Genomic DNA, 9,975 nt, shown 5'->3' with positions numbered 1-9,975 from the left:
TTCTCCTCTTCAATTTATTGTGGGATGGGGCGTTCATTGCACCAGATCCATAGTTATTCAGCGTCTACGTTTTAGAAACTGAAATGCTGGATACTGTCAAAAAGAGCTTTGGCAATTCCATGCAGGCGTGTACAACTATAATTTTGCTTCACATTAATAACAACCTAGCAAAGAATCCCAGAATCAAATGCCTTGCTCTCAGCTGGGGGCAGAAAGCCAGAGTGATATATCTTGGCTGGTGACCTATAATGTTGGAAAAGTAGGCTCTACATTCACTCAGGAAGGGTGGGCGGTATTCCGGAAATGTATCCCCGTTCCTCCAGGATTCCTCTTTTTTTTTTTTTTTCCTTTTTGTAGTGTGTGCCCCGAGACAATGAAAAAAAAAAAAAAATGAATTACAGATAATAAAAATAGCACATCTCCTGAACAAACGGGAAATGCAGAGCTTTAATTTCTTCGGATGTCAACTCTGTTCCCTGCCCCACGCCCTACCCTTCCCGGGTTTCTGCCGCACCGCTGTGATTCTAAATCGGCGCTCGGGTGGGCAGCGGTCTGGGCAGTCGCCCGCAGGGAGTGCACTTGGCGCTGCACGCCCGGACTTTTGGTCTTGCTCTAAGCCGAGAATCTCTGAGAGCTCGGAGGCTACGGATTCATTTGGGTGGAGTGAGGTGTTATTATTGTGGGATATTCTCTGCAGAGTTGGCCGGGAGAGTGAGCAGCGGAGGAAGGGAGTGAGCTGGGCTTAGGCAAGTGTCCGCAGGAGTCGGAGGTGCACCCGGGAGAGGTACGCCGGAGGGCTCGGGCATGGGGGCGGGGAGCGGGGAGGCGGTGGAGAGGGGCAGGGGACAGCGTGCCAGTTTTCCCTCTGATTAATGACGCTCACGCTGCCGCGCGTGGCTCCGGCGCTTTGTCTCCAGCCTCGGGGCTGGCGGAGAGAACTGCCGGGGGAATGGATGGCACTGCGCGGGGGGCGCACCGGGCAGGTGCCCGCTCTCCGACTCTGCCAACTCCGGCCGCGCCCAGTGGCAGAGGCCCTGGCTCCCCGCAGGCGCCCGGCCCCGGCAGGCTTCCGGGTGTGGCAGTCCGGGGGGCTGGAGGCTGCAGCCCGGGCGGGGACTGATGCGGCCGGGGCTGCGGGGAGGAGCCGGGCGCGTGGGAGGGCAGGGACTGGCGGAGGGGCAGGCGGCGGAGGCGGGGAGGCACGGGCGCGGGACAGAGGGACGGACGGAGGCTGACTGGCTCGGGGTGGGACGACAGAGTGACAGAGCAACGGACAGGTGGGAGCAGTTAGACAGCTTGAGTCGGAGAGAGCAGAACGCTGAGAAGGAGAAGCAGAAGGAGAGAGAGGGGGAGAGAAAGAGAGACAGGGAGAGAGGAAGAGGGCGCAAAAGGCAGAGAGAGAGAGGAAGAGAGAGCGGGCGAGCAGCACTCGCGTGCACCCTCCCCTCCAGACGCCCTCCGCTGTCCAAAGGAAGCGGCCGGGGCACTGAGTGGGAGCTGGAGAGCGATGCGGGCACAGAAGACGGGAACAGGGACCCTGCATTGCTAGTGGGACCGAGACACGCCGAGGGACGGACAGACCGACACGCGCACGGACTGTCAGCGGGCGAGAGTGGCAGCTCCGAGAGCAGAGCGCAGGAGAGCGAGAATCCAGCGCTGAGCTGCCCGGCTGAGCGACAGGCAGGCAGACAGACGTGCAGAGGGACAGACTGGCAGACAGGAGGCGGGGGCTCATTCACTTCCCGAAGCCAGCTGAGCAGAGAAGGCGGCGGCGGCGCCCCCTGAGCTCGTCCGGAGCAGCGACAAGCAGCGCCGGTAGCGGGGTCGCCAGCCAAAGCCACCACGGTCGCCGCAGCTGCGCGTGGATCCCAGCCGCCGACTCTGCAGAAAGCTCCTTTTACTAGCAGTTAAATAAATCGACCAAAAACCAAAACAAAACAAAAAAGCCAAGCCAAACCAAACAAATCCAGCCAATTTAATCATTGAGAAATAATATTAATAAAAACCAAAAACTAAACCAAATTAATCAAGGCACCAAGACGCTGGGGGGATACCCACTGTTCGGTCAAGGTAATAATCAAGGTCTTCCGACGTGAACATTGCACGTCTTTTGTGATTTTTTTTTCTTCCTCCTTTCTGCCGTATATCTGTGTTTTTCTTTAGATTTGTTTCTCGTCTGTATTTCTCCTTCATGTTTGTAGAAAACTGTTGATGTTATACATGTATTGTGTTTTTATGTTTAGTCAAAGGAGGGGTAGACTCCCCTCCCCCAGATGAGGCAGACCAAGAAAGCTGGAAGAGAGCTGAGAAGGGCAGTTCTTTTCATCAGAGAAGTCTACAGTAATTTATGCAGGTTTCATGGAAGAAAGTTTGTGACCCTATTATTTCATTTGAAAGAGAACTATGCAAGAGGCAAAAAAAGTTGTAATCAGTTTGTTGTTCTTGCAGGACTCAGGGTCTGGCTCCCAAGGGCTTTTGGGGGAAAAGATGTTACCTTTTCTTTTTACATGTTTGAAATCTGTGTTTCATTGCAAATTCTAAACTTAATGTCTTATGTTTGGGGTTGTCGATATGGTGATGAAATTGAGTTGAATTGATCATGTATTTAGAAAGTTTCTTAGGAAGAGAAATGGACTCAGTTAATGTTTATGCATAGAAATAGAGCGGAGTGGATGTGGTTGCTGACAGCTGCTCAGACTTAGTATTTGATCACCTCCTTAAGATCCAAGATAAGGACAGAATCCAAGCCTACAAGGAAAAGCAAAGGGGGCATTGAAAGTTTCAAAGGGATGGGAAGCTAGTGAGCACAATGCAAGGGTGGTAGAAATCATTTCTTGAGAATGTGTTTAGAGTGCAGATATCCATTTTGATTTTTGATTTTTAAAGGCTATTGGTATGCCACTTCAGACTCTCCAAAAAAGAATGACATTTCCCAAAGTTGAATGAATCTGTACGAGATTTCTTTCAAAGGCTGAATAATTCCAAATGATTCCCACCTCCTCCTCACTTACTTTGGGGATGAAAATCACTATGATTGTTTTAAGAAAACAGAAATGGAGATGACAGGAAATCATTTTTCTTTTGGTAAAAGTTAGCAAACCTTTGACTTACACTTTAAAATAAATGCACCTACTCCTTTGATCCTCTGTATTTGTGTCACCATGGGACTTGTATGTCTTAATAGGATTTTAGTTAATGTCATTTTCACAAAAGACAGCCATTTGGAAGCCAAGAGCTCTAGGTATGTTCTGTTCAAATAGCCAAGTGATCTACTGTTTTGGTGGTAATTGCTTCTGCAGCCTTCCTAACGTGGATCACATGTGAAAAATTATATATGCGCTCACTTCAGATTTATATGGATTTGTATGGTATGTATTTGTGTTTGATCTCGTATTTCCTCTCTTATCACATTCCTTTACTTCTTTTGCTCATTTCAACCAACAGGATATTTTTAAATTTTCTGGAGAATGAGTTTAGGATATTCTTGAAGGAATACACTTCATCAGAAAAGATGCAGAAGGCTAACCTCTTACTGTTCTTGCTTTTCAATACTATTTGTTTGCTTTAAATAATTTGGGTTATAGGCAGTTCTAAAGACATTTAGATGTTATGCATATATGGCTCCGTTTCTCTTGACATGATTTATGTTATTTGATAAATAATAATATAAATCAATTGCTGAAGGTGAACGCCTACTTAACAGAACACTTGGTTGAAGTAAGGCATATTTAAAGAAACTTCTACAGCTTCAGAAATTGACTTTGAGCTTCTCAGTGACTTAATTCCACTACACGCTGATTTCTCTTTTACGGTATTCAACTCAGACGGAGACAGGTTTGTGTAAGCGGTTAGATTTGCAAATTGCTGATCTCCCAGTGACTTTCCCTCTTAGATCCCAGCTGAGTATGGTTACCTTGAGAACTGTGGCATTAGCCCTGTTAGAGCATGCTCCACTGGGGAGTTCTCTGCTGTCTATTTTTAATGCTATTTAATGAAGGAGCAAGCGCCTCACTCCGCAATAAAAGAAGCATGATGGAAGACAGAGCAGTGCATGGTTTTGGATACTGGAGAAGGATATATGAAAAGGTACAGACTGGCTGTTGGATGTGGTAATTTAATTAGTCCTAATGTATGATACTAACAAATCAGTTGATTTTCGTGAGATAATTACACATGAATAGTCTGCGATGTGTTTTCATAAACCTCTTCAGTAATTCTTAGAAAGAAGACTCAATCATTAGAATGCCTTAAAACTTAAAGGAGATACTAACCAAGGAGTTGCTGCACACATACTATTTTTCATACAAGCTGTCAGATTCTTGGATGGTGAGAAGTGCAGAAATAATTTCAGATTCCTAAAATACTGTTCTAGCGGACGGTCTGGAGCTTGTAAAATGTTCTGGGCATAAAATGACTAACATCCTTCTAAGATATTATAACCTAAAGCTCTGCCTTGTGAATTTGGGTTTTTCTTTTATAAACTTGGAGTCTGGTTCCAGAATTGTGGCAACTAAGTGAAGCAGGAAGTTTTGGTTGAACTTGGTAGAAAATTTGAGTTGTTTTCTCTCCTTATTTTGAGATAAGCACAATACATTTATCTTATCGAAGGTTAAGTATTTTTAAAATGTAGGTAGTAGAGTCAGCACTAATAATTTTTGGAACAATATAATGAGTGGGGAATTATCTTAATGTTATAGCATGTAAAATATAAGAAGCCATCTGCCTGCAATGTTTGTATAATGCAGAACACCTGTCTTGAGGTAGACAGTGAAAATGTTCAATCAGAAAGGTCTCTGTTATTCATTTTCATATTAACAAGATGCTATAATCAGGTTATATCTTTGTTCAAAGCAAAGCTAATTAGACAAATGCCTAAAAAGTTTAAAAATTAATAAACATAAGAGAAAGTGAGAAATTTTTATTAAGTGGGGAAGTGAGTTATATAATTATTGTTAAATAAAGCTATTAAAGCAATGTGCAGAGTTTTTCTAGGTTTTGCCCATTTCTATGAAGAATAATCCCCCCAAAATAAACTACTAAGGGAAATGCATTGTAAGAGTTACTCTAATTTATTGTTGTTGTGTTTTCTACTTTGTACTTCTAGAGGGGGATAATAATTACAGACTGGCTGTAATATTGCCCTTAGTGGTCATGCTGTTTGGACCACAATGCTGATAGCTTTCTCAAGATTCTCAAGTCAGTGGGCATTCTTATCTGAATTAAATGTAAATTTTGTCCGTGGACCAGATAATGATAACTTACATGAGTAGAGTGTAGAATGAGTCGGCCCCTGAAGATACAATGTACAGCATAGACAGAAGTGAATATGACTGAAGATTCTCATTAGGATTGGGAGACAGTTTGAAGTCCATAAGGTTGGAAATTGCAAACGAACCGTTTGCATATAAGTTAATGTAATTCAGATCTGCTTTGCGACAAGGTTAGGAGAGAATGTGGGGCTTAAAAATCATGTGGACAGTGAAAATCATTTCTTCAAATGGTAAGTACTGACATCATTCTAACTGGTACCACACGGTGGTAGCGTGTTTAGAAATTTGTGAATTTCTAATCAGAAAAAGAATTGGCTTCCTTAGAAATGCATTATGTTACCTGGAAAGTTCTGGACACATTTTAAGTCAGTGATGAACTTATAAAATACAGGCTTCCTCTCTTTAGACAAAGGATCTTTATTTTTTAGGGAATCTGTGGTTCCAGAGGCTCTATGTTTCTGCTGACTTTGCTTTCTTTTGTTTTTCATCCTAACATTTAAAGTTAAATATGATAAATAACTACAAGCAGTGCTATAAGTAAGTGCTGAAGGACTATTAAAGGTAAAGAATATTAGCAAGATGTATCTGTGACTACGTTAGTTTTTCTCAGGCTATCTTTGCTTCTGAGTGTTAGTTTCCTTTAAGGTACATTTATGTCAAGTTCTAATAAATTGCTTTTTTAAGTGCCTTATCTAAATTAATTTTGCTCATTTTGGATTAAACGTGGCCCTACATGTTCACAGGATTTATTACTTGTATTTACATCACAACCATTTCATGGCCCTGAGGATCAGATATAAGCTGAGATACAAAGTATTTAAATTGTATACATAAGTATAATATTCTTGATAAAAAAATAAACTGATTGGGCTGGAGCTTCAAGTTCATTCAGCAGTGTTTAATGTTCAGTAAACTTGCTGCCTTTTGGTCTCAAAATCCTCTGCGGTCTGGTGATCTTTTCTTAAGGTATAGAATGCCCATGTAATATTTTGCATATTCCTTTCTCTAATATTACTGGGACATTTCTGCACCCCCAGAAATAGCTGCACAGGTAAACCAAAAAGTGAATTGAAATCATTATACTAGGAAAATGGAGAGCATTTTGAAAAAAACAAAAGGATTGGCTTGAATACACCAAATTGACTCTCTACTTTCAGACTGAATCCTTAGTATTATGTTATGTTCTTCTTTATTAGCTGTCGGCATAGAGCTGAGTGTTGCCAGGTGGAACGAGTGTTAATCACTATCTATGGCCACAGTGGATCAATATTTTGAATTCCTTCACACACTTTTCCCAAGGAGATTTCTTCTGGCAGTTTTTATACCTCCGCTTAACGTACGGGTCCATGCCAAATGTTATATAAGATTTTTCTGAGTTTTATAATCAGATGATGCCTATTAGGACAAAATCGCAGATTTGACTTACTAAAATACTGAAAAATTCGCCCAAAATTGTCTCACTCACGGCACATATTCTTAATAAATGGATGCATTTTTAAAGTAACATACTTTACAATTGCTTCTTCTGTCTAGCACCAGAAAATAATGTCATTTTCTCCAGGTGAAGGGGAGAGGGGACCTGCTGGTAATCATCCCTTTTAAGAACAGGCCTCTTAATCACATTCTAACATTTCACATTACTTCAAAATGACACAACAGTTCGTAAATTAGAAATCCACCATGGAGAACACACAAAGTATTGAGATCTCGCTAACAAAATCCCTTCTGTAAATAATAACATTGGTTTTAAGATAACTGAAAAGAAATATGATTTTAATTGAGAGGAAAATTTCAGATTTTTAATAAGAAAACAATTACGTCACTTTTTATTTCAAAATATTTTGGCCAAGTTTGAGATTTATCTGGCATATTGTGGTTGATGTTTCCACCCAGAATCACGTTGTGTAATGTGTAATCTTTTTTTTCTGCAGGGCTGAGACATATTCACAAAGCTTATCTACCAAGATAAACCAGTAATCTCTTTCTGATACCCACACAAGCTAGGAAATAAGTCCTTGTGATAGGGACATCCAAAAGAAGAACTCCGTGCATTCTTAACTAGACTTAGAGCAGGAATGCTTAATAATGAATGAGCATTCCCTTACATTTGTATGATCCTACGTTGATTCTCTATCACGCAGTAAATACTTGAGATAAGAACGAGGACCTTCTCTAGGGAAGTGGAAACCAGATGAGCAGCTTTTCTTCTAATCGCTAAGATACAGTATTCACTTTGGAACATTGTTGTCCCTAGAATCATACTTACGGGGGAAAAAAAATCATGTTGACATATTTTGATCTAGTTGCAATTAAGAAGCAACACCAATAGTTGAGGTAAATGTTTCAACATATTTAGAGAACAAAATGGGACAACAATTTCAAAAAGTTTTAAGGTCCTAGCAGTCCAAAAATACTATCCCTTGACCTGTAAATAAGAAGGCCTAGCATTCTCCATTCCATAACTTGAGTTGCTTTCAGGTGATCTCATCACTGTCGCAGAAGCCTGGAAGAAACAAGCTATGGGTCAAAAGAGGATGAAGGAAGGACATGGAAACTCCCTGGAATTCAGGGCTATGCACAATTATTTTGTTGTTATTTGTTCATGAACTCAATAGGAAAAATAAGGAGCTATTAAATTGCTTTTGTAGCTTTTATAAAAAAATAAGTATAGATTAAAATGCTTCTAGAAACACAAGCTAAAATCCTCACATAAAATTCTGATATTTTCTGATACAAAAATATCTATCCTCTGCATTGACATATTTTTCTCAGCATTTCGTTTGTTAAAATGTGAGTTTGGTGGAAATCCCAGCATTGCTGGCATTTGACTCAATTTAATCACCAAAGAGCTTTTGGACAGAAAATGAGTAGACACTATGTGAGTATGTGACAGAATCGAGATTTCTGCAGCATTTGCAAGCTTCAAATATTCATTGGTTCTTCACAAAACTATTTTTAAAAAAAAGAAAGTGTGTGTGTTAAAAAAAAAAAAAAAGAAGAAGAAGAACCTTCAATTAGAAATATGGCACTTTCTTTTCTTCTTTATTTTAAAGAAAGAAGATTAAGGTTTATGGTTAGATGATGACTCTTTAAGCCAACGTAACAGATAGTTGAGTTAAAATTTCTACTGAATTCTGCCAAATTAATTAATTGTCATGAACTTGCCACCATATCTATGATCCTTTTCATTTATCTGGCTTACGGGAATGATCAGGTAACACTTTTAAATTACATAGTTTCATATTTGTTTATTTTAAACTTGCTTAGATATGTTGGTATTATTGGAATTTTAGGAAACTGCCAAATAACAGGCATAAGCACTAAGATGAATTCATAAATCCCACTATAGGCAGCCAGCTGGTAGTAAAGATTCTTCTTCTTCTTCTCCTTTTTTTTTTTTTTTTTTTCCAAATTAGGTGATGATTTAACTTTGGTCATGGCAGCTAATTCCTTTGTGAAGATTAAAACCTTTCTCCAACCCTGAAATTTCCATATAATCACTCACAGAGTCCTGGAAAGATAAAATAATAGAGCGAGCGATCATGTTGCATGTACACGTGTTGCTCTCTGCTTAAGTGCAGTTAGACACTCTTAACTGGACACCTTCATCTTTATAGTAATTATTGTCTTCATCCACAGCAATAGATGACCCAGTTTTTAGGTTGTTGTTGGTTTTTTTGTTTGTTTGTTTGTTTGTTTGTTTTTGTTTTTTCCAGCATCACGAGATTAGGGGCATCTATATACATAGTTAAATGTTAGAGTTTATATATTAAAACGATTACACATATTCTAGAACAAGGATGTCAATATCCCTCTGAGAGAGATTATTTTATTCCACAAAGGACCATAATGTCTGGGTTTTTTGTTATTGTATTTTTTTTTTGTTTGTCAGATACAATGTCATGAACTCTAGACTGAGAGATGTTTTGAATTCAGTGGAGCTTCCAATGGAAAGTGGGGTTCAAAGTAACTGAGGGGATGTAGAGCAGACGTGCGCTCGGAGCTTCTCTGGGAGGCAGCAGGTGACTTGCTGTGTGCAGTGAAGGCAGGCTTTACCGCCGAGCCTCCAAGGGGGTCTGCAGGTTACAGATATGTACAAAACTTGGACTGAAGTAAAAGGTCTTGGGAAACAAGGCCTAAATATGGTATCATATCTACGTCGGACTCCTCCCCCACTTCCCTCTGTAAATACACAATTCAGCCCCTGAACATCCAGTCCTTGTTTCTGGCTTCCGGGTCTGCATAAGGAACAGTGTGACGATGGCCATGACTCTAAACCTCGCCATGCGTCACAGTTTCTGCAGGTAAAATTGTGAGTGATGCCCATCCGATATGAACAAATGACTAGTTAGGGAGCTTTAGCCATTGAGTGAATTCCTCATTGCTTCGATTTTCTCATTTGTAAAGTCTGGATTGGGCCTGCCTTGAAGGGTTGAAGCAGAACCGAAGAGCTGAGTACAGGCACATAGGTATCATGCACTAAAAAGAAGCTGTCCTCTTTTCATATGAAAACCTTTAGAGGGTTAGCCTGACAGCATAGACAGGACAAACTTTAAGATCTGGTGGTGGTGGTGGTGAGTAATTTAGAGGATAGCTCTTTTTTCCTATCCTGTAACATTTTTGGTGGTTAACACTGGAGACTAGCTTTAGTCTTTTTCTGTGTCTGTGAAATATGGAGAGCCAAGCGAAGGTCAGAACGACTCCA

General features: G+C 40.7%; 1 protein-coding gene across 3 annotated transcripts in view; it reads left to right on the top strand.

Moving 5' to 3' along the window:
• The first annotated feature begins 458 nt into the window (after nt 1-458).
• ARPP21 (cAMP regulated phosphoprotein 21) overlaps nt 459-9,975 on the top strand; it is a 151,870-nt gene continuing 142,353 nt past the window's right edge. Inside the window, exon 1 of one of the 3 annotated variants that reach the window (XM_032861272.1) lies at nt 459-784. The gene's annotated coding sequence lies outside the window, so the exon portion shown is untranslated. Of the gene's footprint in view, nt 785-1,226; nt 2,071-3,510; nt 4,087-9,975 lie in introns of those variants that run through there. The other 2 variants (XM_032861269.1, XM_032861273.1) reach the window with 2 other exon arrangements.

This window comes from Lontra canadensis, unplaced genomic scaffold (assembly GCF_010015895.1).
Source record: "Lontra canadensis isolate GAN:19392208 unplaced genomic scaffold, GSC_riverotter_1.0 scaffold20, whole genome shotgun sequence".
Classification (NCBI taxonomy): Eukaryota; Metazoa; Chordata; class Mammalia; order Carnivora; family Mustelidae; genus Lontra; species Lontra canadensis.
The sequence above is the reverse complement of the archived record's forward strand: the minus strand, read 5'-3'. Positions and strand labels throughout refer to the sequence as shown.